The 27,590-nt window shown below is 40.8% G+C and overlaps 1 long non-coding RNA gene across 3 annotated transcripts; it reads left to right on the top strand.

The window, feature by feature from the left end:
* The first annotated feature begins 255 nt into the window (after window positions 1–255).
* On the top strand, window positions 256–27,590 carry LOC113441757 (uncharacterized). 3 transcript variants are annotated; one of them, XR_015744285.1, is made up of 6 exons: window positions 15,652–15,978; window positions 16,609–16,638; window positions 17,614–17,727; window positions 20,691–20,798; window positions 25,935–26,060; window positions 27,074–27,590. It is a non-coding gene; the product is annotated as an uncharacterized LOC113441757 (long non-coding RNA). The 3 variants fall into 3 exon arrangements; XR_015744284.1 differs by lacking the exons at window positions 15,652–15,978; window positions 16,609–16,638; window positions 17,614–17,727; window positions 20,691–20,798 and adding an exon at window positions 256–592; XR_015744283.1 differs by lacking the exons at window positions 15,652–15,978; window positions 16,609–16,638; window positions 17,614–17,727; window positions 20,691–20,798 and adding an exon at window positions 259–583.

Below are 27,590 nucleotides of genomic sequence, written 5' to 3'. Positions count from 1 at the left end.
AGACTGACATGAGGACATGCAATGATATACAAAAAACAACAACTCATGATTGAAGATCATTAAGCTATCTATAATGTGACCCACAATATGGGTTTGAATGCATGGCTAATCCAATGCAGTATAAATGAGACTTGCCACCAAGGATTTTCCTTGTGTTTGCTGCCGGGCAAACTGCATGGAGCTGGCAGTCAATCGGTGGTGTTGGCCCCTTGCCAGCAGCAACCGTTTTTGTTTTGTTTTCATTGGAAGACGGCCTGCTTGCCACGGGGCCCCCCTGCCCGTCCCCCAATCCCGGCTCAGATTTCACATCCATTTATCCAGTGGAGTCAACTCCTGAAAACATCTGTGATCTGATGTTGGTGATGACAAAGCAAACAAAAAGCAGGAGGCATTTCCAGAGCATTGGGAATGGCTTATGGTATGGCAAGCTTCATAGTTTCCATTCATTTTTTTCCCCCCTCTGCCTTCATTGCTGCTTTTTATACAGATTGGGAACAGAATATCACAAGCAGAGGTATTGCTTGTCCTGCACTCCAGGCATGAACCCAGGAATTTATTTTTCAGGGTCTCACATCTATAACCAGTAAGTGCTGTAAGTGTCATCTGGTTTCATTTGAAAGTTTACTTTTCCTCGGAAGTGGAATTGCTATATAAGGGGGCTGGGGGTGGTGGTGGTTAACAAGTTAGTGAAGTGAGCATTAATTTTCTCCTTACATGATCTCTGCTACAGCTCTTCCCTACAGCAATTAAGTTTAAGAAAAGCATTCCATTGGGGAAAAAAAAATGGAAGACTTTTTTTTCTAATTTGGGGGGGGGCAACTTACCCTGGGAGGGCAAATAAATTATTGATTACATTGCACAAGTAAAAATTGCCTTGACTTGGGGATAAAAGAGTTATTAGCAAAGTAGAAAATTGTATGTTTTAGCAGTCTATCTTTATACCACAAATGTGTTTATGATACTGCAGAAATAGGAAGTGGAGTGGAGGGGAATTAGTGTCTCCAGGGATTATGCTGGTTTAAATAGCTTTCCTATCCTGAAGGGCAATGAGAGACTTCACTTTCTCTTGGGAGAGCAAAGATCTATTTCAGGCGGTATCAGAAAATATTCCCAGATGCTTGATCATTTGGCAAGCAATTGGGATTTCAGAGAAGTTTGTTCCATTTCCAGAAATCTGAGCTAAATGTAAGCAATGGTTATTCCAATGTTTATCTTTGTGGTTGAATTAGGTCTAGGAGTGAGAAATGTGGAAAGACAGATAGCTGACTCTCTGTTGGACATCAGAATGCAACTGCTTCTCTGTAAAATATTCCTTACTTTTTAAAAACATGATTTTGACCTGTCTTCTCTAACTGGCACTCATCGGAAATGTTAGATCTCCCAGAATTCAGAACTAAGGAATTCCAAAAGTCCTAATAGATCAGTACAAGAACACTGATTTAGAGATTGGTTTCAGGCTTCAATGTTATAAAGTGTCGCCACTGTTTATGAGATTCCTCCCTTGCTTAATGTTTTGCTTTAACCATGGCCTCTCTTGCCCCCCCCCCCCCTCCATTCTTCCCAACCTTATATTTGGAATAAAGTTCCAGAAATCCCAGGTTGCACGTTTGAGTTGTTGCTGAATTTTTGAGAGTCTGGCAAAATATTTGGGGTACTAATGGAAAAATATGTTTCAAAACAACATATTCAAACTTGGCAACTTTAAGATGTGTGGATTTCAACTCCCAGAATCCTGCAGCTAGCATGCTGGAGAATTCTGGGAATTGAAGTCCACCCATTTTAAAGTTGCCAAATTTGAAAAACACTCTGTAAAAGCTCCAAAGTCAGTTCTTCGTCTATAATGAACATTTGCATCTATGATGGATACTTCATAATCTGCTCCCTTATATATTTATTACTTTAAATGTGTTTTTTTTGACATGAAGGAAAAAAAACCTAAGGACCCTAATCTTCAGGCTACTAATTTGGATTCGTTCCTGTACCATTTTCTCCTTCATTGTTTCCTTCCCTTTTGACCCAAAAGTATTACTTTGGGTGTAACAACCAGTGGCCACTTAATTATCAGTGACATAGGAACTGAATAGGAACATCAAATATATACAACAGACATTGGATCTTCTGCCTGTCCGCACAGCTAAAGACTATTACTAAAAACAAGAGTAAACAATGCTATTTGATTTCGTGGTTTCAGTGTGGTAAGTAACCTAGGAGAAAGCATTCCAAACTTTTCAGACCAGTTAAGTTTCTTAACCAGCAATTATGTGGACTTCTTTCAGTAGTACACCTGAACTCAACTGAAATATTTAAACTAGATTTTTAACCCTCTATGCGTCAGCCCTCTTCTGCCTCTCTTCAAAGCCTATAAAGATTATAAAAACATCTCTTATGTGATTTTGTTTATTGACCAAACATGTTTCCTGGAGCATAATTAACTTGGTACAGATATGATAATAAAGTCTTCTATTTCTGAATGTGTACATGATAAGTGTTGAGAAGAAGCTGAAGTTTATTTTGTAAAGCAAGTTTCTCATATTTGCATCACCAGTTGCATATACTACTTCCGGGGAAATACAGATTCCTCTATCTTTTAAAAGTACATTCAGGTAATAGAAGAAATTATTATCTGCCTGGCACACACCAAGGGCATGGAGTAACGATTGTCTCCTGTGTTAATATCTGCAACCCCAAGTGAAATCATCATTCCTCTGGGAAAATGCAGATACCTTTTAGTGTGAGAAAAAGGGAAATTGCTATTTTCAGCAGCAGAAAGAATCACCTTTCCATTTGGCTCTGTGGGCATTAGACAGACCGTAAAACCGGCCATCTAATTCCTTAAGGTGCTCTCATTATTTCTTGTCTTCCTCAATCTTTTACCCTCTTTGGAGGTATACCAGGAATTCAGTGACCAGAATACTCTAACAATAGATTCAATGCCTTCTTAAGCATCATACAAAGCTATCTACATCTTCAGTCCTCATTAATGTTCTCTGTACAATGCCAGTTTATTTCTTAAATATATATTTCTTGGATAGGCTATGACATTCCTGAAACAATTCTGCTAAGTGGTTGTACATATAAGTAATTATATTTACTTTTTATTGATTTATCAAATATAGATTGATTTGATGCATTTATTTATATTGAAAGACCGTAGCACAACTGTGGAGTGAAAAGGATAGAAAGTAGAGTTTACTTTCAAGATTTCCCAAATCTTTTCTCTTGCAGGTCAAAGCCTTTCTGAATAATTTAGACATTAGGTAGGAGTCACGCTAAATGCTAATACAGGACTTTCAAACTATAGTCCTTGAAGAATCTATAGCTGTCTGGTTCACTTTTAATACTAATATGCCAAATCAAAACCAAACTGCACTATGATTTAATGCAGGGCCTCAATGCAGGCCCTGCCTGCCCTCTACGGCTTTCTGACTCATTTTCTTCAGGCTACAATAATATTAAGAGGAAGTGAGGCCTACTGGGTGTCAGTTTCTCAGCTGCTGAGGTTACCTCAAAAGAAGACAGGAGTGCTCCCTGCCCATTTTAACTGATGTAACAAGCGAGGCAAAGCATATTAAACACAGGAGGGAGAAGAAAGAAAGAGGGCCTAGAATAATAGAAAGCAAGAGGGCCTAGAATACCATAGCAGGAGAGCAAATGTGAAAATGGTTGTCTTTGGCTAGACGCTATAGTACATCTCTTAAGTTGATAACGAACAGTGCCCAGAGGGATAGTTGCACTCCTAGGCCTACATAGAGATAGCATTAGAGACAAGTCAGGCCTGTTCTCCCTGCCAAAATTATGGCTGGTCCTTGGCATGGCTTTAAATCGGTGATGAGACTCAAAAAGTTTTACCACTGGTTCAGTGGGCGTGGCTTGGTCGGCACGCTTTGCACGCGTGCACACACTTTTTCATGCGCATGCGTGCCAAATTCACCTCCTTCAAGCCTGCACTCTCCCGGTAGCTTCAGCAGCTGCCGCGTACCACTCTGCTATGCTGTGCAAAGCAGCTGCACTTCAAAAGCACAGGATAAAGGGGAGTATGGGAGCCCGGGCGGGTGGGCCCAACAGCAGAGTGGTGGAGAAAACTGGTTCGGTCTCTGCTGCTCATCACCGCTACTGGCCAGGGGTGGGATTCAAATTTTTTAACAACAAAGTACCAGCAAAGGAGGAAAAAAAAATACTCCAGAGAAGTTCCAGAGACAGGAAGTCTAGTCCTGCCAAGAATGTAATAAGGGTTAACGGAGAGGCAGTTTCTGTAAGCAACACCAGAATGTTTCCTTCCTGCCTTCCTTACAGGATTAGGCCAGTAATTTCTTCTAATAACCGGTTCTAGAGAATAGGTGTGAACTGGTAGAATCCTACCCCTGCTACCAGCTAGGTAGAGCTGGGCCAAACTGGTAGAATACCACCACTGCTTTAGATGGAGAAGAAAAGATGACTTTGCACTGGGCAGGGCAGCTGAGAGTATCTGCCTTTCTAGCTCTACATTAAAGTACCACAGAAGGACCTAGCCTGTTCAGGCCTGAAGCCACACTCAGCCCTTGTTCTGGCTGAGATGGCTTTATTCCTTTGCCCTTCCAGGAAAGAACTTGATGAAGTAGAAATGGGAAAGCATCTGAATCTGGAGCTTCAGTGATGCCACATTACCACAGAGTTCCTTGAGTTTCTTGTGGCACAGCCAACAGGTCCAATGCTTCTATAATTTTTTTTTCATTGTATAAAGCAGTGGTTCCCAACCCTTTTCAGTCCACTGCCTCCTTGGTGCTACAAACTCATCCTCAGTGCCCCCACCAGGGGCGGGATTCAAATTGCTGTGGGTGTGGCCTAATTTGGGGGCATGGCCTGCTGGTCATGTGATTGGGTGGGAGTGGCCTGCTGGTCATGTGACTGGGTGGGCGTGACCTGCTGGTCATGTGACTAGGTGGGCATGGCGTGCTGGTCACGTGACTGGGTGGGCGTGGCTTGCTGATCACCTGACTGGGTGGGCGTGGCTTGATGGTCATGTGACTGGGTGGGCATGGTTTGGTGACTGGCAAACCAAATACAAGTGGTCCTCACTTAATGGCAGGTTGCTTAGCAAGTGTTCTAATTTATGACTGGCCTCCCCAGAGCTACTTGACCTGTTTTTGGAGTTTTGACAGCCATGCACACACACACACACACACACACACACACACACACACACACTCCCTTCTAACCCAGCTGGTTGGACAAGATATCTCATTCACTTTCTCCTCCCTCCCTCTCTTCCTTTTCTTTTCTTTTCAGTCCACCTCTCCCTTGGTGCTACAAACTCATCCTCAACGCTCCCCACTCCCACTCCCACCCCCTATAAACAGCATTATTTGGAATAGCGGTTTGCACGACCCACCCAAAAAAGATAGTAACAGTAAAATTCAAAATTGTAACAATTAATTGCACATTTATTCAAATCCAATTTAAAAATCTTTTAAGTTAATGTTAATTCAACAAAATGGTTGAACATGATCCAGTGATACCAGGTTTTCAAAGTCTGATAGTCATTTATCAATTTAAGAATTTACTGAACAGTGAAGCAGTTACTAGTGCGATGGATGTGCTTGGTGAATTGATACCGGTTTCCTAATGTCTGGTTTTAAGTCACTCAGCAGGAGTCTTAAATCACCATGTTCAGTAATCTGGAGTCTTATTTCTTTGCTTGGAGAGAAGTTGGATGACCACACTGAAACCACGTTCCACCAAATATGATGTTGGAAATGCAACAAGGAGCTTCTTAACTATTGTCCATAGTGTAGGATAGCGATCAGAAATTTCCTTCTGTAACCAAAACTCTTGGTATGATTTCTTAAACTTTGGCTTCATCTCAATGTCATTTTCCAGTTCTATTAGTTGTTCCTCCACTACCCCATTTATGGATTTATCACCCAATCTGGAATTTCCATCAAAAGAAGATCCTGATACCACTCAGACATATCTTTATGCAGCATGTCAAAATGGTCACAAAAAACATGCAGATCATCATCTTGTATCCCACCTTTCTTTTCTAGCTCAGACAAGCTTGGAAATTGGTATAGCTTGCAACCGCCTATATTGCGCTTGAATAGAGCTAACTTTGAAATAAATGTGGAGATGACAGATTTGGCCTTAATAAGATTGACTTCATTTCCTTGCAACTGCAAATTCACTTCATTAAACTTGGTAAACAGTTCTGATAAATAAGCGATGTCATGCCTGATCTCTTTGGGTTTATCACTTAGCAAAGCATTCTTGCCTTCAAAAAACTCCACAACAGTGTCAAAAAGATTGTAAAAGCATCTCAAACAGTTGCCTTTTGATAGCCAACAAACTTCTGTATGAAGCAGCAAACGATCAAAATCTTCATAATTCTCAACACAGAGCTCTCTGAATAGTCCATCATTGCGATCACCGAGATTTTTTGCAACCAGATGTTGGCAATGAATGACACAGTGAATGATAAAGACATTTGGCACTGCTTTTTTCAAGTAAGCAACACACCCACGGTAGTGACCAGTCATTGATGGTGCTCCATCAGTTGCACAAGCAAGTATGTTGGTTTGTGGAATTTCCTTGTCTTTGAAGAACTGCTCAACAACATGAAATATTGACTCCCCTCTAGTATCTGTATTTAGTTGCCTCGCAAATAACTCTTGAGTCAAACTTTCATCTTCAATAAAGCGCACATAAGCAAGAAGCAAAGATTCATTGCCTGGCGAAGTTGATTCATTCAGCTGTAATGCAAAGTCTGTTGTCCGTAGTATGCTGCACAATACATCTTCCACATTCTCAGCCATTTCATCTATGCCTCTTTGAACTGAATTGTTGCTGAGAGGAATTGTCTTAATTATATCATATGGTGACTTATGCAAAACAGTACTCAGAACCTCACTAATGGCTGGTATGTGGCATAATAGTATGTGGCTTTCCAGACTTAGCAATGAGCAATGAAATGTTGTATGATGCATGCAAACCATCAGTGTTTTGTTGGGAAGTATTAGAAAACATGTGAGACAGTGTGGGGCGCTTTTGAAATTGTCACGAAGTGATTGAAAAAAAGTTAGATTCTTGTCTGCCTTGTCAGGATGTGCCTTCTTCAAATGTTCGTTCAGTCTGGAAAGCTTCATTGCCTCATTAGAAAATACTTTCCCACATATTAGGCACTGTGGCAGCTGCTGGTTTGATGATGCTGGTATAAATCCATACTTCAGATACTCCACACTATATTGTCTACATTTCTTCTTTGATTTTTCTGCTTCTGTCATTTCTGCTCTGAAAATCAGAATATTTACAATATGTGTATATTCACATTTGGTTTGAAAAGAGTTACAGTTACGGGGTGGTGGTGGTAGTAGAAACCTGCTTTTTAAAATCAAATACAAGTGGTCCTTGCTTAATGGCCAGTTGCTTGGCAAGTGTCCTAATATTTGTGACTGACCTCCCCAGAGCTACTGGACCTGTTCTGGAGTTTTGACAGCCATTCAGACACATACACACACATTCCCTTCTAACCCTGCTGGAGCAGGTCATTGGACTAGAATTGGCAAAGCATCTCTGATTAGATTCTAGTAGTGAATAGAATCTAATCGGAGATGCTTTGCTGATTCTTGTTCATTTGTTTTATGTCCAAGCGGAGCGGTGCACCAAATCAATCGGGTGAGCCTGAGAGAAGGAAAGAGAAAGAGAAAAGAAAGAGAGAGGTAAAGAGAGAGAGAGAAAAGAAAGAAGGAAGAAAAGGGAAAGAAAGAAAAGGGATAAAGAGTGAGGGGGGGGGAGAGAGAGAGACAGAGAAAGAGACAGAGAGAGCTGCAGCATCAGATTGAAATGAGGCCTAGTTTAGAGGCCTTTTCCCACATTGAAACATCTTTGCCAGCATCTTTGCCAGCACATTGAAACATCTTTGGCTTCTATTACAGCAATTAAAGGTTTTGTGGACGAAACATGGACAAGACTATCAGGAAGCTCTCACATTTTGCTGAGGCTTAAACAGGATCCATTGGAGCAGACCTTCACCCTAAAAAATTACTTTTCCTCAATGTATTACCGTGCCAATTCTGAAGAAGGCAAAACCAAAATGTACTGGTAAATTACAAGAACACACACAAACACACACAGACTCCCTTCTAATCCTGATGGAGCAGGTGATTGGACTAGAATAAATATCTCATTATCTTTCTCCTCCCTCCCTCCTTCTTTATTTCTTTTTCTTTCTGTCCCTTCCTTCCATCCCCCCTTCTTTCTTTGTCTGTCCCATTTTCTTTCTGTCCCTTTTCTCTTTCTTTCTCTCTCTCTCTGTCTCTGTCTCTCTCTCTTTCCCTCTCTCAGGTTCACCCCATTGACTGCTGCATGCTCCGGTGCAAGGGGCTTAATGGAGTGAGCTTGTGGGGCCTCACCTTGAATGCAGCTGCGGTGGGAATGTTTGAAAAGGAGAGCTAAGCCACTCTGGCTTTCCTCCCCTTTTCAAACATCCCGCCGTCACTGCATTCAAGCCAGGCATATCGGGAAAGCGGAGAAAATCCAGAAGGCACGTCGGGAAAGCGGAGGAAAGCCAGAGTGGGTTTGCTCCCGTTTTCAAACATCCTGCTGCCCTTGCATTCGAGGAGAGGCCCTGCAGGTTCACCCAATTGACTGCTGCACACTCCAATGCATGGGGCTCAGTGACCTGTGGGGCCTTGCCTTGAATGCAGCAGCGGCGGGACATTTGAAAAGGAGAGCAAACCCACTCTGGCTTTCCTCCACTTCTGCCACCATTGCGTTCAAGGCAGGCACGTTGGGAAAATGGAGGAAAGCTGGAGTGGGCTTACCAAGTGTAACTCACCTAGATCAGATGGTGGTAGGAAGGCAGGGCGGGCTGGCTGGCTGGTGATGGTAGCGATGGCGGGTGGGAAAATAGGAAATGAGTGCACATGCGCTACATAAGGAGTGACTGGGCAGGGCAGGCGGGAAATGCTGTCAGCGACTGTTGCGCATGTGCGCAATGTCATGCATGCGCAATAAGGACTGACAGCAGAAAATGGAGGAGGGGCCAGGGCCAGCCAGGGGCCCTTTTTGCCAGTTCTTCAACCAACTGGAACGGTAACAACGGTTCTTGCAAACTGGTAAAATCTCACCTCTGAATTGTGCCCTGCGTGGGGCACACCTCCAGCACCCCTCTACTGCCTCTTAGCGCCCCCCTTCCAGCTTCCTTGACTCTTACCGCCCCCTCTAAGGCATCCCACCACCCCCCGGGGCGGTACTGCCCATTTTGGGAACCACTGGTATAAAGTATCGAGCACCTCACAGAACTAATGAGGTGGCACACATTGATAAATTGAGTATGAGACTTCTGGGGTGGCATGACCTGGAACAAACCCATTGATACTCATAACTTAGTTAACCTCTAGATCAGGGCTGTCAAACTCACGGCCCGCAGACCGGATGGGTCACGTGCTGGTCATGCCCATGCCTGGTTTAGTGAGGGGGAAAAGTTGCGATACATCACATGACACCGCCATGATGATGCAAGTTCGACACCCCTGCTCTAGATTATAATAATTTTATTTTATCTCATGATTGGAAGGGCTCTAAAAGATTGTCTGAATGGACAATGGAGAATTAAAATTTCTAAAAAGTTAAGATGGCAAAAAAACCCAAACAAGCCACCCGCTAGCATTGGATTATTATAAAAACCATGTTAAAATCCATTTTGAGATTATGACATTGTATATCATTACATTCATATACCAATTTTCCCCTTGTGTGATCCATGAAGAACTGGAACTTTCTTTAGTTTTTGCTAGAGTTTTGCAAGCAAAATTACTAATTTCCCGTAGCAGGAATAAATGAAATAAAAAGGAAAGGAATATAGAAATAAATGCTCTTTTTTTCTGTCTTTCAAGATATAAGAGGTATTGTGACATATTTGTGTTTCCTACGCTGACTTTGGATTATACTTTGAGAACTGAGCATCATGAAAGAAAGACAAACACTTGTTTTAATTTAAAGAGCTTACTTGATTACACGTCACTGAAGAAAGTCAGAAGTCATTCTTTTTGTTTTTGTTTTTCTTTTCTTGACACGTTTTAATTCCCCCCATTGATCCTCTCACCCTTTCTTTTAATCTTTTTTCTTTTTGTTAATTTGCATTTTTATCTTTGAGGACTTTTGAAGTTGGATTTGATCAAAAAAGTCATGTTTATAGCTTGCCAACGGTTTAGTTTAATTACTAATATAGCTAAACGCATTGCTAGATTTTGTGCCAGATTGCAGAATATATATCAGATAAAATCAGCCATTAGTAAACATTACTGTAGGAGAGAGAAAGAGAAAAAAAACACATTTAAGACCTTTCAGTTGGAATGTAGCTGAGTCATAATGCACGTGTCTTTGAAGCTATTGTCATCCAAAGTACGCTGTTTTCTCTTCTTATATAAGTGTTTTTATCCAGCACAAAATGCTAGCACAGAATTGGTTCTAAAGGTATATTTACCATATTTAAGTATAAATGTTGGAGACTTAATTGTATAAATCTCCAGCAAAGCCACCTCAGGAAATGAATATTTCTCCTAAAAGATAAGGATTTTTATTTTCCATTTCAAATGGTAAATCAAAAAGCACTTTGAGATTGATTCAATCAACATGTTTCTAAAGTGACTTTGGACTCTTTAAGGCATGTTTTCTAAGGACAGCAATTCATCTAAAAAAAACAACAACCCCGAAGCCATTAAAAGTTTAGGTTGCCACCCCACCTTCTTTGAATTTTTTGTGGTCTTCTATCTGCAGCCCTGTCTCACCAAAGCCATCCCAGGGATAAACAGTTATCAGTCAACAAACTTTTGTTCTAATGCAGCGGTGTCAAACTCAAGGCCTGGGAACCAGATCCGGCCTGTGGGGTCCTTAGATATGGCCCGTGGGGCTGCCCTGGAAATAGAGAAGGACTGGCCTGCGGTGCCTCTGCCAGCGAAAACAGAGCTCAGGAGGGTCGCGGACGGTCCTCCTGAGCTCCGTTTTCGCTAGCAGAGGGTTGCAGGAGGCAATCACAGCCAAAAATGGAGCATGTAAGCCCCACAGGTGGCCCTCCCAAGCTGTTTTCGCTGGCAGAGGGTTGCAATGGCCGTTGCAGCCAAAATGGAGCTCAAGAGCCTCTTTTCACTGGCAGAGCTCTCAGGCACCCCAACATAAATGACATAAAGCTGGCCACACTCACTGTGGCCACACCTACCTTGGCGCTCCAAGGTCTGACACAATCCTGATGTGGCCCTCAATGAAATAGAATTTGACACCCCTGTTCTAGTGGAATCTTCTTCTTTACCATTAAACAATTTTTTGTGGCTACCCAATTCATGCACGATGACCCTGTTCATACACAGTGACTCTGGGTGGCTTACAACATAGCACAGTATAAAATCCACAAACTCACTACTTGTCCCAGGGACCGCATACTCACTTCAGTCATTTGATTGGCTCCATATCAGTAAGGGGTTACTAGGCCTGCTAACAAAATCATGTCTTCAGGAACTCTGGAAAAGTAACAAGGTAGGATAAAATCTTATCTCTTGGGGAATGATATTCCAACGGGAGGGAGTCACCACTGGAAAAACCCTTTTCCTTGATCCTAGAAGATGTATCTTCTCAATGGACAGGATCTATAATGTACAGTATCTTAAATAACCTAACCCAAGGCCATGTAGACCTTTAAAGGTGATAACTAGCACACTGAATTGTACCGTGAAGCAGATTGGTAATCAATGCAGCTTCAGGATAAGTGGTGTCATATGCACAAATCTCTACTTATGTAGAACTATGCAGACCACTGCAGTTTGAACCAACAGAAGCTTCAAAGGCAGTCCCACGTAGAGTACATTCCAGTATTCTAAATGGCAGGTGACTAGGGTGTAATTACTTTTTTTGAACAGGAGTTGAGAGTCCAGAAGAACTCCCAGATTACATATTGAATTAGTTTGGGGCAGTACAAGCCCATCCACAACCAGCAATGGTCATTCTTCAAGAACCAAGGAGCCTCAAACCAAAAGTCACTCTATGTTGCCAGGGTTCAGTTTTAGCCTGTTGTTCCTTATCCAGATTTCCACAGCCTCCAGGCACTATAAAAGAGCAGCCACAACATTGCTTAACTCAACACAGGCAGAGATGTACAACTGAGTGACATCAACATACTGATGATACCTCATGCAGTGGTGATAATCATGGTAAAGCTAGTGGCTTTACGTAGATGCTAAATAGAAGCAAAGAGAGCCCTAACCACTGTGGAACCCTCTAAAGCAGAGGATGAGGGTCAGACTCATTCCTGATCAATATTGATGCTAACCCCATCCCATTCCCTACAGAAGGAATCAGAGGTGGTGTTCAGCAGGTTGTGACCAGTTCTGGAGAACCGGTAGCGGAAATTTTGAGTAGTTCAGAGAACCAGCAAATACCATCTCTGACTGGCCCCTCCTCCATCTATTCTCTGCCTCTCGGTCCCAGCTGATCGGCTGGGTCTTATTTTGTTGCCATGCATAGGAGAATGGAGCTGGAAAGCAGGTTAGCGGGGTGGGGACAGAATGAGATTTTGCAGCAACCTTCCCCCAGGAGTGGGGAGGTAATGGTATTTTGCAGTATCCTTCCCCTGCCACGCTCACCAAGCCACACCTACCGAGCCACACCCACAGAACCGGTAATAATTTTTTTTGAATCCCACCACTGGAGGGAATGTATACCATTAGATCCACATGGAAGGAGAGATCACTTGGATACAATCCTATCTAAAACTCTAATCTCTCTCTCTCCCTCTCCCTCTCTCTCTCTTCTATCTATCAGCTCCCCCTGAAACCCAGCAAGGTCCATCAGTTCCCAGGAGTGAACTGATCATCTAATAGGTTCACCTTCCTGCAAAGAGTTGTAGCCATAGAGAAGCTCATAGCCAGCAGACTGTAATGTGATTATAACAAAGGAACCAAAAATAGGCCCATCAATTCCTGATTTTAAAGGCACTACTCCGACAAGAACATGAAATTGAGTTTGTGACCGCTATTCCTTGTTGGGTCATCATGAATAATTGCGATGGGCCCATAGAAGTCCTGGCTTCCATAAACTCTGAAATACCCTGGCCGTTTCCCACCATTATATCTCCTCATACACATTATTACTGATATGCAATGCTCTACCTTATTCACCCGTCAGTCTCTACATTCCCCATCTTCAACTTCCCCTCTTACTCTTAAGGAATCCCATTCCAAAATAACATATAACAGGATAGAGGTAGCTCCTAACAGGTACTATAGTACAGTAACAGCTCTCAGGGCCATTGAGTCAATCCCCCACACAACTCCAGCCAGCCAGAGGACCACTCTACCTGATCACTCTCACTACCCAGTAGGGAGTCACTCCATGAACCCTCACACCTGGTTCTCAGCCAGAGAAGATCTGATCCCATCAGCCACACTCTCTACAACCCAACCCACAATTCCTAGACCCCGTTTAAAAAAATCCCTCTTCATAATATAAAACCACATAATCCAACACAGGGTAGTCTGGGAATAGCAATAGCATCTCTAAGCAATGTACAACGTCAGCAAATTGTACCCGGTAATCTGGTCCTCATTTTATCAATCTTGGAAATATAGAAGGCTGAGTCAACTTTGAGCCAGTCAGGATCGAATTCCTGGCAGTAGGCAGAGAGCCTACTATCTAGAGCAGGTGTCAAACTCGAATTCATTGAGGGCTGCATCAGGGTTGTGCTTGATCTCGGGGGGGCTGTGGCAGGCGTGGCCAGGGTGGGTGTGGCCAGCTCAACATCACTCATGTTGGGGGCACCTGTGGAGGCTTGAGTGCTCTGCCAGTGAAAACGGGCTCCCAAGCTCCGTTTTCAGCTATGATGGCCTCCTGCAACCCTCTGCCAGCAAAAACGAGCTCGGGAGGGCTGCGTGTGGCCCTTCTGAACTCTGTTTTCACTGGCAGAGGCCCCACAGGCCAGTCCTTCACTGTTTCCAGGGCAGCCTCATGGGCCAGATCTAAGCACCCCGTCCCGGGCCGGATCTGCCCCCCAGGCATTTTGATACCCCTGATCGAGAGCCTGCAATACTGCATTCTAACCAGTGCGCCATCATGACTCCACAGTAGCTGCACAGAGGTTTGGCAGGATCAAATTCCTTTTCTTCCTCCCTTTCCGATTCTTATCGAGAGCAGAGACTTCTCAACATCATTCTAATATTTTGGTAGGGTATGATATCCTCCATTGCTTATAATCCACCCCTAGCAGGTGGCCCAAATACCTTGGTAACAATAAATTAATGATGATAGTCATGAAATAAACTATCTGTCAGAAATTGACTCTCATGTTGTTATTCAACAGTTAGTGAGCTTCTTCAGCCATAATTTGATTTCAGTTTCTTAAGTGATAACCAACTCTTTCTAGAAACTATTGCAGAATATTTTGGTATAGTTTATGAATGTACTGGTAAAAATGTGCCTATCTACGCCAGTGCTTTGGATGGGATGAGGAGGAAGGATGCCTTAACAACAAGCCTTAAGTCCAGATCCTATTAAGTACATTGGATACAAAGTAAAGTATTAAACATCTCTTTTATTATATCTAGCCAACCAGATTTTTTAAAAGTTTAAATCCATCCCTTTTCAAAATGAAGAATTTTAAAACAGGGGAAAAAAAATGAAAAGAGAGAAGTTAATTTCTTAACAGCTGCAAAGATCGTTGGAGCTGGGAGATTTTCTAAAGCAACTCTTTCTGAGAATGATTTTGTAAAATGAAACACAGACATGTAAAGCTTCCTGCAGGCAACATCAAGCATGCCAGGGCAGTGAATTGTGCCTACATGTTACCTAGATATGTTCCAGATGCTATAGATTTCATCATTCTGTCTGAAAGCAAGTAGGAACAGCTTGATCGAGCCACAATGGCACAAGCAGCAATGAAAAACGGTAACACTGCAATTCAAGCAAAAGTTGCTTCCTTATTTTAGAACTAGTGTGCAGCATGCCACTCACTTATAATTTGCCTGGGGCTTGTTTGTTTTATTTTGCAGGTGATTTTACTACTGCGGAACGTTTTTCTTTTTTAAAAAATATTGGAAGAAAAATACACTCTCTACAATGTGAATTCCTTTGCTCACTTCAGTAACCTTAACCCTAACCTTAATTTGTTATCATTTTTCATATTAACTCTGCAGTTAATTCACATCACTCTCAATTGACTGAAACCTAAAGAGGTATACTCCTAATTAGTTTTATTGTAAACTACAGTGATTGTAAACCTATATATTGAATAAATAATTAATGATATATTTAATTCAATGTTTTCTCAAACTTGCCAACATTCAACTTCCAGAATTCTCCAGCCATTGTCAACCCTGAAGTGAGCCTGGCTGAAGCCATCTTGGAGGGTCCAGGGTTGCCACACAATGATGGGAAATAGATAGATGGGGTTTTGTAGACAAAACAATAAAGTTTTCCTGTGGGAACCAAAGATATTCCCACAGGTAGCTAGTCAGAGAAGGAGCCAGTAGCTCAGCGACTGGCCAGCACTTGGATTGGATTAGCGTGACCAGTGACTTGGGGGTGGGGAGGGAGAAAAACATTTATTTTTAATCAGGTGAAAGCCACAGGAAATTTCAGAGTCAGCTTTCACCAGTTGTGCCAATATGATGTATCCAGTAAACTGTTCTTTGAGGAATGCCTCAGAGTTTTATTTTCTATGGGTGCATTACTTGGAACGCTGACAGCAGCATGAGTAGAACTCAGTCTAAAAAGCTCCTTCCAGTTATATAACTCCACCATTCTGTATCTTTGGTTCATGTGAAGAACAGCGTCAGGTGGCTTTGAAAAAAAATCTGGTTGCTATGAAGGGAGTGTGTACAAAAGTTGATTTAAAAGATGGCCTGATGCTTTTGCATGAGGCTGTGGCAGCTGAACCAATACAGTGCAGAGGAGGTGAGCAAGAGAATGAAGAAAGCTTCACCCAGCAACTCTGAGATAAATTAAGTTCTAACAATGAAAGTAAGTACTCTTCAGGATTTCTATAATTTAATCCCTTTTCCTAAATCTAATTATCGAGGCCTTTGTAAAAACTGTTTTCTATTACCAAGAGTTTGGCAAGAAAGAGTACTAAGCGTGCTTTTCAAACACAGATTTGGTGCTCTTTGAATGAGCCCCAGATCTGTGCTGTACGGAAGGTTGACTTAAACCAGGAAAGTGAGTCAGATTCTGCTTGCTATGTATTTGTTATAGCTCTGTCATTGTTGAGTGCATTACAGATTTTCCACAGCTTCTGCCAGGAAGGGTGGTTCTTTTTAATTACTTCTATTATTTCTGAGGTCTCTCAGGTGCTATAACTGCTTCATAGATCAATGCTGCTTGGACTAGCAGCGTGCAATCATAGTTCCTAGCTGTGCAATGCATCATGGCAAAACAGCAGCATTTGTATACTCCACTCTGGTTTCAGCTGCAGGAGGTTCCACGGTGATGACTTGATGACTATTGTTGTTACATAAAACATAGTCACAATTGCTGCTTATGTGGCCTGAACTAGACCTCTTGATAACCCACTAACCGAATCGGCATTCTGGTGCATTTTTTTTTCTTGTTGTAGTTTACTCGTCAATCATATTCTTGCTTTCTCCTGTGCAGGGCAAGGGTTGCACCAAGCAGGAACATCAAGTGAGCTCTCTCCCATCTTAGCCGTGCTGTTCTTCTGTGCCTGCAACCTGTTAAACAGGTTTCTTTATAACAAGGATTTGGTGCTCTTTCAGAAGAGTGCTAACCAAAAATAGCCCAATAGACAGATAACACGAACAGAGAAGATTTGTGCTGAGCAAGAATGCTGGGAAAGCTCTCCCCCACTTTACCCCATTGTTCCTCCTTGTGCCAGCTAGTTATTAACCAGACACTTGACAGGTAATTGAACCTGTCATCCACAGTTGTCCAGTTGTCTATCCCTACCCACTGCCTAGTGGACAGAACAAATGGTACAGTACTGATGTACTCCTATCCCTCACTGGCAGATGATATCTGTTATCTGTTATGATGTTTGATGGGGAGGAAAACAAAACCAATGCAATCCATTACAAGTAGTTCTCAATTTACAACTACAGATAACTGATAATCAGAGTTGGAAGAGACCTTGTAGGTCATCTAGTCCAATCCCTGGCCCAAGTGGGAGATCCTACACCATTTCTGACAAATGGCAGTCCAATCTCTTCTTGAAGGTCTCAAGTGATGGTGTTCCCACAACTTCCGAGGACAACTTCTGTTCCATTGGTTGATTGTTCTCACTGTCAGAACGTTTCTCCTTATTTCCAGGTTAAATCTCTCCTGGTCAGTTTCCATCCATTATTCCTTGTCTGGCCTTCGGGTGCTTTAGAAAATAGCTTGATCCCTTCCTCTCTGTGGCAGCCCCTCAAATATTGGAAAACTGCTATCATGTGTCCCCTGGTCCTTCTCTTTACTAGATTAGCCATGTCCAGAATTGAGCCCAACATTTCTGTTGTTAAGTGAGACATTTGTTAAGTCAGATTTGCCCCCTTTTATGACCTTTCTTACTACAGTTGTTAAGTGAAGCGCTTCAATTGTTAATTTACTGAAGTAACCTGGTTATTAAGTGACTCCGGCTTCCGCATTGACTTTGCTTGTCAGAAAGTCGCAAAAGGAGATCATGTGACCCTGGAACACTGCAAGCCGTCATAAATATGAACCAGTTGCTCAGCATCCCAATTTTGATCATGTGGCCACAGGGATGCTGCAATAGTTGTAAGTATGAAAAATGGTCATGTCACTTTTTTCAATGATGTTGTAACTTTGAACAGTCGCTACATGAACGGTTGTAAGTCAAGGACTTTCCTGAAATTGGGCTGCATTAAATCTGTAGTGATTGGCCTCATTGCTATGAGAAAACAGGGGCAGCACCATTTGTGTTACCCTTCTTTTTTTGCATTTCAAGGAGTGAAAACACTGATGTGGCTGGCTGGAAGAGCCCATTGTAACAGTACCTTGCATTCCAATTGTTACTTCTTGTAATTTTTTTTTCTTGTAGGGCTACCTATTCTGGGCTGCAATTGCCTGGATGACCATCAGATCTCAGCAAAACATATTATAATTAGATTATTATTATTAGATTAAGTCATACATATGTCGGCAGTCCAGATCTGGGAGCCCTACTCTTCCAAAAGATCTTTTGGTGGGGTCAGAGAATTGTGAAAGACATTGGGTCTTTTGGAGGTGAAAAGGAAAGCTCAGGACTCCTGAAGAATTTGTAAACGCCTATCAGTTAAATAAAAGTCCTGTCTTTGTACTATTGTAATTGTTGTCCAGCTGCTAATTAACAAATATTCAAAGTTGAGATGTTCCGTATCTGAAATTGAATTAGATTTACGTAATACCCTCGGGTAATATGATTAACTATTTATTATCAGGACCAGAGACTTTGTTATTGAATTCAAAATCTTGAACAAATAAATGTTCTGATCCAGTAACAGGGATACACATCACCCCTCTGGAAAAGAAAGAAGAACGAGAAAGCCCTATTTCGACTGTAAAATTAATTATATATTCAGAAACACCCACTTTTCTCTTTTCCTAAATTCTTTTCTGTTATGAAATAAAAGCCTCTGAACAAAATCCTGCTGCTTTGCCTCAGAAAATTTAGTTGTCTGATTTATTTATTTATTTTTGCTCCAAAGAGATTGGATTGTATGTCTTCAGGAAATAAAACAACCACCACAAAGCACTTTGCCGTTGCTCAAAACTTCAAAACTTCCGCTTGTAGTTTGAGACTTTAAAAGGGAGGGAAAGAAAAGACAAAGGAGGAAGCTCCAGGCTGCTGGTTTGGCAGGTGCAAAGGTATTTTTCAAGCAAACATCTGGTTTGGTGGTAGTTCTGAAGCCAGGCATGAAATCAGAAAGTCAGTCTTTCCCCCTCTGCTATTTTTTTTTAGTGTTGTTTTACGACTTCGGGCCCTTTGTGGTAGGGAAGCACCCAGGCTCCTGGTTCATTGAAGCTCGCCTGCTCAGACTTTGCACTGTTATATTTGTACAGTGAGGTTACCAAGGGTGAAGATTCTTTCCTGTTGGGCTGGTAACTGTTTCACGCAGCTTTTCCACACTACACAATACACTTTGGCTACTGTTTGTATAGTCAGGAAACTGTTAAAAAAAAAAACCCCGAAGAAGGTTTGTAAAACTTGTTTGTGAAACTTATTTGCAAAACTCTAGATTCAACGGGGTGTAGTATAGTAAACTACACTGTTGAAATCCTGTTTTTTTTATTCTCTAGGTTTACAGATAGATGATTATCAAAAATAATATCTGAACACCGGGGGTGGTTTGCTATGCTTATGGAGCCTATGTGAAAGGGCAAACTTGGTTTTTATTCGGTAAAAACAAAACCATGGAAATGTGAAATCTGTCAAAGTTTTCTGCTCTATGTTGAAATAACTTCACATTTGCAAAAAGATAGTATGTCTCTGTTTTGCGCAAAAAGTAACAAAGACTGACAGACATGGAAATTAATTATTAATTTTTAAATTAATTATTACTCTATTAATAATATACTATTAAATTAATAATGTTCAAATGATTAAAATGTTAATTTATTAATAATCAAAGTAATTAATTATCTATTAATCATGGCAGCCTTTTGTATAGCCTCTGAAAAGATGTATGATTTCTGAAGACTAGTTTTCATAAGCTACTGTATATCTGTTTAGTAGTTGTAAGCTACCCAGAGTTTCCCCTTGCCGAATTGTGGCAAATGTAATAAATAAATAAATAAAAATTCAGTACACACCAGATTATTCTTAGCAGAAGGAATCATACTTTATCATATATAAATTTAGGAAAAAATGGAATATCAAAAATATGAGCAGGACTTCCCTACTATTATCACTTTTTTTAAACAGAATGGCCAATGTCTCTTTAGGGCAATTGCTACATATCAAAGGCAGTATTCTTGGTTACATCCTAAATAATTTGAAAGTATATAAGGAATTGAGAATTAATGGATTTTTCATGATTTATTATTTGATTAAATATTATTATGTAGCTCTGAAAGGAGAAATATCCCTTTGAATTGTATGTGAACAAGAGGTATATGTCAGTTGTCCACATGTATTTTTTTTTCTGACAGAAAGCAAAGAAAAAGACTTTTGAGCAATCTGATTGCATTTTCATGAATTGTTTTATTTGTGGTACATCTATTTATGCAGCTGTTTCACTCTGTTCACAGTTCTTTTCACATATAACTTTATATTATGAATAATAATTTACAGTGTCAGCTGTCCAGTTCCAGGGGTATCAAACTCGATTTCACTGAGGGCCGCATCAGGGTTGTGTTTGACGTCAGGGAGCTGGGGTGGGCATGGCCAGCTCGACGTCACTCATGTCAGGGGTGCCTATGGTGGCTCAAGTGCTTTGCCAGCGAAAACAGGGTCCTGAGCTCCGTTTTCGGCTGCAATGGCCTCTTGCAACTCTCTGCCAGCGAAAACAGAGCTCGGGAGGGTGCTGGCAGAGGCACCACAGGCTAGTCTGCTGTTTCCAGGGCAGCCCCATGGGCCAGATCCTGCCCATGGGCCTTGAGTTTAACACTCCTGGTTTAGACAATTTGGTTTGCTGATGCTGTATAATATTAAGATTAATTTGATACCTAAGGATTTGGAAACATGTTATTCTATTCTATTCTATTCTATTCTATTCTATTCTATTCTATTCTATTATCAGACATATGTTGGAGAACCTGGGGAAGACATGGATTCCTCTACAGCAATGGTAGAGGAAGTTATAACTTGAAGGGACAACTAGCCAGGTGAGGAGAAGAGGTGCGAAGAAGTAGGATTTGACATTTTTGCTTATTCTTTTTCTTCAGGTTCCCTCCTCCCCTCATCCAACTGGTTGCCATACCAGCTTGTCCTTGGGTTTGCTGGTGTTGAAGCTGAATCCAGTTCAGTCCAATGACATGTTATCAGTATTAGTCCAACACAGATTAAGGTTACAGTTTGCATGCAGGGTTTTTGACCAGTCAGAAAGAAGGTGATCTGAATGTGGGGGGAACCTAATAATTACCTGGATGTCATGGTCAGATCTTTTCCTGTGAAATTTAGACTGTTAGCAACTAATCCTCTCTGCAAGTTGGGGAGGGGGAGAAGGGAATCTATTAAGATTATCTGACCCTGGAGTCTCACAGATTCTTCTAAATTACATAGGGATCTGGGAGAGTTTTCTACTGGTATAGTTGGGTGCTTCTCTTACAGCTCTGGTTGCTCTGTGGAATACAGATACAAAGATTTCCTAGTCATGATCACTCATAAACACTCTGTCCAGGGGTGGGATTCAAATTTCTTAACAATTGGTTCTGTGGGCATGGCCTAACTTGTGGGTGTGGCCTGGTGGTCATGTGACTGGTTGGGCATGGCTTGTATGTAAATATTATAAATATTTATGTAAATATTGATTTTTTTTTATAAAAAAAGAGCAACTTTTACCCAAAATCAGGCAAAGCAGGCAGGCAGATTGAGTTCCTCATAGAATCACAGATTCATTCAGAGATATATCTTTCTGCAATCTGCTACCTAAGTCTTCACTGAAAAATAGAACACTCAGTCCTAAGGAAGGTTCAGCTCTGCTTTTAGATCAGCTAGAAAGCAAGAAATATAACGATTTCCTGCTTTCTAGCTAATATAAATCTCCTGGCACAGCAAAACAGCTTATTGTCGGGTGGGGGAAGGAAAAATAGCAACTTAGCAGGCAAGTTTGATGGTATGCATGCCAGGTAAGGAGTGAGTGGCGAGGAGGGGTCAGCCAGTGGCGCGATTTGCTGGTTCTCCGAACTGGGCAGAATCATAACAACCGGTTCTATAGAACCAGTCTGACCAGGTAGAATCCTACCCCTGACTCTGTCCCTGCCTGCAAAGCCTGAGCATTACAGGCATATGTCTGAGTTGAGGGCTGTGAAGGAAGTAGAACACAAGTGGGGGAATATTTATGCTGAATACAATCAAGCGCAGCTTAGCACCCATTATCATGCATATGTGATGGTGGTGCAACAGCTGTGAAAAAAACTTTTCTTCTCCCCCTCCATTGCATCTTCTCAGGGTTGTCTAGTCTGGTGGAGCTTTGTCAAGTGATAAAGGACCTGTTGCAACCTGGCCCAAAGAAAGATGCTGTTGTACTAGAGATGGTATTCAGCAGGTTCTGACCAGTTCTGGAGAACCGGTAGCAGAAATTTTGAATAGTTCGGAGAACTGGCAAAAACTATCTTGTCCTATTTTGTTGGATCATGAATTTCAGTAGTTGAGGCCTGAAGATTGCTTGATTTACCACTTTGTGTGCCGCTTGTGTACTCAACCATTGCTAGTCTTGGCTTATTAAATTCAGTTGGGAGAAACTGTCTAGGGCCTCATTGAGAGAGGGGCTGTTTTAGTCTTTTTTTAAAAAAAGTCTGTGATCAGGCTGCTTTGGGAGAAAGTTAACCTGGATGAAAACAGCTCTAGGTTGGTGACGGATAGTCTCTTTCTTGGCAAGAAGCTTGAGCAGATGGAGGATGATCAGCTCCAGGCTCACTTGGATGAAACCTTGTCTAGATTTAAATGAATGAAATGAAATAAATAATATCTGAATGTGGGATGCAGTTCTGTGTTCACTGGACGTAAAGTGGGGGGGGGGGGGCGCAAGGGTGCAGCTTAAGTGCTATTAGAGGTCTGAACATACTGTGGTTGGTGGTTCTCCAGTAGTGATAGCTGTCTGTGGCTCAAACTTGATGTTCTGCCCAGCAAGGGGTGCCATGTTTTGACAGGACTCTCAGGCTTTCTTGCCCAAGTAAGTCCCTAAGCAGAGTTAGTTTGATCAATTCTCTCCATTGTGATCATTGGCTTGGGTGGAGACTCAGTTGATGGTGGGATTCAAATGGTTTTTACTACCAGTTCTGTGGGCATGGCTTGGTGGGCGTGGTGTGGCTTGGTGGGCATGACTTGGTGGGCCTAACAGGGGAAGGTTACTGCAAAATCCCATTCCCTCCCTGCCACACTCAATGGTGGGATTCAAATATTTTTACTAGTGGTTCTGGGGGCATGGCTTGATGGGTGTGGCAGGGGAAGGATACTGAAAAATCTCCAGTCAGAGGTGGTATTTGCCGGTTCTCCGAACTACTCAAAATTTCTGCTACCGGTTCTCCAGAACTGGTCAGAACTTGCTGAATACCACCTCTGATATGGGTAGTAGTCAAATTGTCTTCACATGGAGGCTGAGACCAGTTACTAATTCGGCATTCAGTGCCATATATCAGCCAGTCTTACCTAATTTTTACTACCAGTTCTGTGGGCGTGGCTTGGTGGGCGTGGCAGGGGAAGGATACTATAAAATCTCCAGTCAGAGGTGGGATTTGCCAGTTCTCCGAACTACCCCTAAATTCCCACTACCAGTTCTCCAGAACTGGTCAGAACCTGCTGAATACCACCTCTGATGTGAGGTAATTATTTAACAAGCTTTCCCCCACTCAAATATGCACACCATATCTTTGATATATGTGAGAAGATGCTGTCTGATGTCATCCACTGCAGTGCAGACCTCTCTTGCTTTTTATCATTCCTTTATGTGCATTGTCTACTGCAAATATGTGAAGATAGAGTAAAAAAAAGGAGAGAGAACAGTCAACATGAAACAAATCTTAGATATTGTTGACTTTTATTTCAGAAAATAAAACAGGAAAATATTGAAAAAGAAAAAAAACAGCAAGGAATAACAATAAAGTTTATAAAAATATAAAGGGGTCTCTATATTTACATATCATTTTAACAAAGGATAAGCATATTTCATTGTAAGTATCCATACATAACCTAAATTTATACAATTCATGTATATGTTGCATGCTATATCAGGTCTTTAATCCACTATGTAACTGGGCCATAAATTTATATTGAAAAACCAGTCTCTTAGCAATCTGAATGGGGCAGATGCTGTTCAGCATCATTTTTCATGTAAAATAATATGGATATCTGAAAATATCGAATCCTGTCTTAAAGTCAGATAAATATATCTAATTACTTTTTCATAGAACAGAAATGTTTGTCATTGCAAAAGCATAGAATTTAATGAAACATATAAGTGAAATACATGGCAATGAAAAGTCATCCATACATTGCACATATGAAAGAAATATAGTTGACAGGTTAAACAACAGCCAAGTTAAAGTTCAAGGCATTTGTTAATAGTCTGTTATGTAATTTACTTTTATTGAACGTCTACATGGTTTTTTATTTACCAAAAATTGTCCCAATCATTATCTCTGATGATCTGTCCAGATCAAATACCCTCCTTTGGCTCTTAATAACAGATCAATTAGGTTACAAATAAATGTAGAAGCTAATAATTTTGAACTTCCTTTGCAAGGAGATGAACTATTATTGTTGCAATAAATTTGTCAGTGTTCAATTAGGAGGGATAATATGTGTTTTTTATTTTGTTCTTTTTAATTTATATTTGTAATATTCTTGTCTAGTTTTGCTTGTTAATACAAGCTTAATACAAAAGGATTTTTATTTTTATTTTCTGAATAAAATTAAAATAGAACCATTCAGACTGGTTGTCCTGTGTGATGAAATAGATTGAGATGATCTATATATTTAATAACTTGATGTAAGTAAATGAATAAGTAAGTAAATGAATAAGTAAGTAAATGAATAAGTAAATAATGTAATTTGTAGTATAGTGTATAAGCCAGTTTGTTGTCATGGTTAGTTAAGGCACCAGGCAGGACACCATGAATTCTAAATATGCCTTAGGCACAAGGCTAAAGTATCTTTGGGTCAGTACCCCCTCTCAGCCTAGGAAGATGGCAATAGCAAGCCATTTTCTAAAATGTTGCAAATAAAACTGCAAAGTCTTGTCCAAGCAGTTGCCAGAAGTCAAGACTGTCTGAAAGGCACTTAAAAAAAATACTGTATATTGTAGGATAAGCATTCTTCTCAAACTGCATTTCTTGTTCACACCACTAGGTGGTACATAACTTTGCGATGTAATTGAAAGATGACAGGGATATCCAATCCTACTGTATATTCTTCTGTATGGAAGTCAGAGTCAAAAAAAGACAAGTTTGACTGAATGCCATTAAAGTGCATTATCAAAAGTGCAAATAGCAGTTCTCTCAGTACCATTAGTGGGGAAGGGAGGAAGTGTTAGAAACCAGTGGGAACTTCCTGCAAAATGCATGTATAGGAGCTTCTGACTTTGGCTGGAAGATAATTTGTCAAACATTACCTCTTCCCAAGTCTTTTCTGTTTCTGAACACTTTTTCTGTGAAAAATGTACAAACATAGGTTTTGAATAGGCACCCTGCCCTTCTTATTTTGGGGACCTTAGCTTCCTTCAATCCCAGTCAACACAGTCAAGAGTAGAATATGTACCTTAAGTTGCCAATCCCTGATGTAGGAAGATGGTCTGCTTATTTTTTATTAAGTTGCAGCACGCTTGTGTATCCCTCAGGCATTTACTGATCAGATCATTTTCTCCTACTGCTTTCTGAAACGATATAAATCTCAGGCTTTTCCTGTATTTTCTCTTAAATCACACTTTAATTTTCTTACTGAAAAAAATGGCACTTTAACTTATTAAGGCTTAACTTTGATTTCTTTCTGTATATCAGCATAGACGCAGTTTACTGACTTGGAATATTAAAAAATATAATACTATTTTCAGTTCTGAGGAGATCTGTAAGTAACAAAAATAACATTTTTTTCTACTCTAAAAAAATACAGAAAAACATAATCATCCACATCCTCTTACATGTTCTGTCAATTTCAGAATGAACTCATTAACACTTTCTTCTTCTGCATCAATGGTTGTAGAATTGATGTGGATAACTATCATATTAAATAATTGTTCACAAATCTAATTAATATTATTTGGTCATTGACTATATTTTACTGCATTGTTTTTTCTGACTATCCTTTTTGTTTTTCATGTCCTGTGTAGGATGTTCTGACTGAAAGTGTTTGGAGAAGGTTATGTGGCAGCTGTTACAAAAAATATCAACTTAATCAGGAACGACAAGAGTGGGCAAGGAAGAAACTCATGACTACTCCAGCTTGAATCTCTGTGGTATAATTCTGCTATTATACTCTGTAACAATAAAGTTCCAGTAGTTATGAGAATGGTTGTTTGTGACCTGCTCTACCACAAAGATCTGACAATGTTGAATTCTAGCCCATTTCAATTCTCTGATACTTAAGACAACAATACATAATTGATTGATTTCATATTTCACTGTGTTGAGAGCTTCCCCATGTTCATAATCCTTGGATTCCGTTCTTTCAAAAAAGCTGTCTCTTTTTAGCTTTTCTTTTTCTACATCATATAATCCATCCATCCATCCTTGCAGGGGCTTTAATAAAGCTGTGCCGTTAGCACAACGAGTATTGTGAAAGACTGTTCTTCAGTTGTTTCTTAACAGGATAGCAATAGCAATAGCACTTAGACTTATAGGACACTTCACAGAGCTTCAGAGCCCTCTCTAAGCGTTTTACAGAGTCAGCCTATTGCCCCCAACAATCTGGGTCCTCATTTTACTGACCTCAGAAGGATGGAAGGCTGAGTCAACCTTGAGCCAGTGAAGCTTGAACCCCTGGCATTCAGCAGAATTACCCTGAAAGCTGCATTCTAACCACTTTGCCACCATGGCTTTTAAGGATGTTAAGGAACAACTGACCTGAGAGGCCAATAACTTGGCATTATATCAACAACCACTTTATCTTGTCTCTAGTCATGCGGTTTTCTTGGTAAAATACAGGCATGGTTTTCCAGTGTATTTTCTTGCACAATATGAAATGATACTTTGCAGTTGACATTAATGTGATCATCCGCCTCTAGCATCTTCCTCTATTGCTGCTGCCTTATATAAATGCCAGCTTGCTTTAGCTGGGCATATGGAATGACCTTCACACCTTGTCTGACTCCAGTGCATTCTTTTTGGGTCATTTCACTTTTCCTTCAGGGAACCTTTAGCCCTTAAATATTTGCTGGTTGCTAGAATTTCTATTTTGTCTCTCTAAGAAACCAGTTTTGTGTCTCAATTCTTGAATTTAGTCTGATAGTGTTTTCCTTGTATTTTCTAGAGCCTGGCAAAATGTTGATGAATAACAGCCTTTGCAGAGAGTTGGTCCTGATAGTATTTGTCTCATTGTGTCATCTGATAAAGACTACAACAGAACATGAGAAGATAAAAACATAATATGGATAATAACACTAATTAATAGTTAAAGATTTAGCCAAAGATGTATGTCTTTGGCATGTTTTACTAAACTGTCTTTACAGATATCTGAATGAAAATGGAAGTCAATTGCTAATTTAGATTCCTTCCCTTGTGCCAGAAGAACAAGCCACTGAGCATCTATAGAATGGCTCCTCCTGCACTTTAGGACAGCCAGATGGATGGATTGGTAACAGGAGAGACTCACTTTTAGATAGTCAGGATCTAAACTGCTAAGGGCTGAAAAATTTAGCCCATTAAGTTGTGCCTGGTAAGAACTGGCAACCAATACAGATCTTTAAGTAGAGACATCATGTGGCTACCGTTACTTACATGGGTTACCACCCTAGTCTTGCATTTTATACGAGATGCCGCTTTCAAAT

This window comes from Pseudonaja textilis, chromosome 7 (assembly GCF_049901715.1).
Source record: "Pseudonaja textilis isolate UNSWEBS1 chromosome 7, rPseTex1.2, whole genome shotgun sequence".
Lineage (NCBI taxonomy): Eukaryota > Metazoa > Chordata > Lepidosauria > Squamata > Elapidae > Pseudonaja > Pseudonaja textilis.
The sequence above is the reverse complement of the archived record's forward strand: the minus strand, read 5'-3'. Positions and strand labels throughout refer to the sequence as shown.